This window comes from Dipodomys ordii, unplaced genomic scaffold (genome assembly GCF_000151885.1).
Source record: "Dipodomys ordii isolate 6190 unplaced genomic scaffold, Dord_2.0 Scaffold34, whole genome shotgun sequence".
Classification (NCBI taxonomy): Eukaryota; Metazoa; Chordata; class Mammalia; order Rodentia; family Heteromyidae; genus Dipodomys; species Dipodomys ordii.
Genome location: NW_012267250.1, coordinates 16261538 through 16264009, shown reverse-complemented (window position 1 = coordinate 16264009; position 2472 = coordinate 16261538). Strand labels below are relative to the sequence as shown.

General features: G+C 41.1%; 2 pseudogenes; one reads left to right on the top strand and one right to left on the bottom strand.

Annotated features, from left to right (window-relative positions):
• The window catches only part of LOC105986261, a 1680-nt pseudogene extending 1653 nt beyond the window's left edge, over nt 1–27 (bottom strand).
• LOC105986260 lies at nt 27–1652 on the top strand (annotated as a pseudogene).
• Nucleotides 1653–2472: the final 820 nt, after the last annotated feature.

Below are 2472 nucleotides of genomic sequence, written 5' to 3'. Positions count from 1 at the left end.
AAGAGAAGGCAGAATCACACAGTCCATGGCAGATTTCCCTGGCCTCTTCCCGTAGAGAAACTTCCCTCATACAGATACCAAAAAGGCTGTATATCTCGCTTGCTAGAGGACTTTGATGATGCTTTTCCAGAGATCCATGTGGCCCATTATCCACTGGATGGAGATGACAAAAAAACAGGTCCATTCAACTCGATCCTGAAGGAAGAATTCAGTACGATGCAATTGCTCAACAAAGACATTCAAAAGACAAGGTCATTTACAGCAAATATACTGACCTGGAGCCAAAGGAGGGTATGAATACCAATGATCCAGACCCATAGAAACTCGGCAAAGAAGTTCTCAAGAGCTCATAGCAAAGACATGGGTAGCCTTAGACACGTATGTCCAGCAAAAGGTTGCTACAGCCATGCCAGTTCGACCAGCTGATGAACTGGCTCCTACTCAATGTATGAGATACACACCATCTCAGCAAGGAGTGGCATTTAACTCTGGAGATTCACAGAGGCTAATACAGATGGTAGTATTGAAGAAAGATCCAATGGAACCTCCAAGGTTCCAGATCAACAAGAAGATTCCCCGGGGACCACCTTCTCCTCCTGTACCTGTCATGTACGTTCCAAGTCAAAAAATGACTGCCAAGAAGCAACAAGAGTGGAAGATTCCTCCTTGCATTTCCAACTGGAAAAAATGCAAAGGGTTATATAATTCCATTAGACAAACAACTGGCCGCTAGTGGAAGACCACTTCAGATGGTACACATCAATGAGAACTTTACCAAACTGGCTGAAATTCTCTATATTGCTGACTAGAAGGCTCTGGATACTGTGGAAAGATGGGCCCAAGAGGAGAGAAAAAGGATTCAGAAAGAAAGGGAAACTTAGAGTGATGGTGCAAAAGCCAGGGAGAGGAGAGCTGGGATCAAAACCCATGTGGACAGATGATAGGGAGGCACGCATGTAGGAGGGATGAGATCCAGCAGGAGAGGCAAAAAGAGAGATGACATGACCCTTACCTTTCCTGGGAAGCTGCTGGGAAGGGATTGGAACTGCAGAAAAAGGAACAGAAGAAAATCACTGAAATCACTGAAGTCATTGGGGTGTCCCCAATCCTTGCACCTCAAATGAAGTTCAGTATGACCAAAAGGTCTTCAACCAGTCCAAGGGTATGGACAGTGGATTTGCAGGCAGAGAAGATGAAATTTACAATATGTCACAAGCTAAAAAGAAAATAATACTGACACAGATAATAGCAAAAAGTTTTAAATCCTTTCTTCTGCCTTCTCCTGCCATCCATTCAGAAACTAACACACCTCACCAAATAAACAGGAAATGACTTGACAGTTTACTTGGTTTTATGGTCACATCCTACTTTGGGCTGATAACCTTTGTTCCTGTTATCTATCAAATACCCATAATTTTCCACAACAATAACCAAAAATATATTTTTTATACATGCTCTATCCATGTTGTCCAGGCTGCTTCAAACTCCCAATCCTCCTACCTCAGTCTCACAAGTGCTGGGATTACAAGCAAACACCATCAGAGTTTAAAACAAAAATAATTCTTCCTCAGGTTTCCATGAGTTGACTGATCTCCCTTGGGATCTGCAGTGGGGTGGAAGTGAGGTGCCTGCAGGGGCTGAAGGGTTACTAGGTCTGGACATCCACATGGCTTGACAGTGGTGAGCAGAAGCTTTGTTGGTCAGACTTCCTTAATCAAGTCAACCAGGCACAGGGTAAGGTCAGATGTGACATTTCAAGAAACAAGCCTGAGAGGTGCTTACAATGAAGACCTGTGTTGGAATTAACATGGTCAACATTGCCAACAGTACTTCACATACTTACCTCTAGTTGGCAGAATTATTCCTTCTGATCTGCACTGTGACATTTTTATAGTAGCTTCTAAATAAATACATACCAACCATAGGTCTTGACAATCTCTCTCTTGGAATCAAAACAAGTATACTAAAAGTGGATGACCATCCAAAGTCTGCAATGTGGGTATTCCTTCCTAACAGCTTCAAGTGTCTGAGCCAAATGTCCATTCCCAGTGAATTGATAAAAACTATACATGTACTAAGTAATACTATCAAATAAAACAACTGTACTTCAATATCTTCCATATGAAAACAAAGAACTACCATTTATACATCTATAGGACAATATTGTCCTGCTCTTCCGAGGGAAGGTTGATAATCGCTAGTCTCCTGACCTCCTTTGTAAAGTATCCTCAATAAGTTTAGAGAAGCTGAACCTCTGGGCTAGGGTGTTGGGTTCTCTAATGTAAGTTTCAATAAATGGAGACCACAACATGCTGCACATAGGTAAGAGTTTATTTTATTTTATTCCTAAAAACAAGGAAAAATTTTACAAAATTTTCAATATTACAAAATTTTACAACATTACAAATAAAAATATAAAACACCAAAATGTGGCAACATTTAGAGAAAGCATCCTGAGTCAGGATGCTGTTG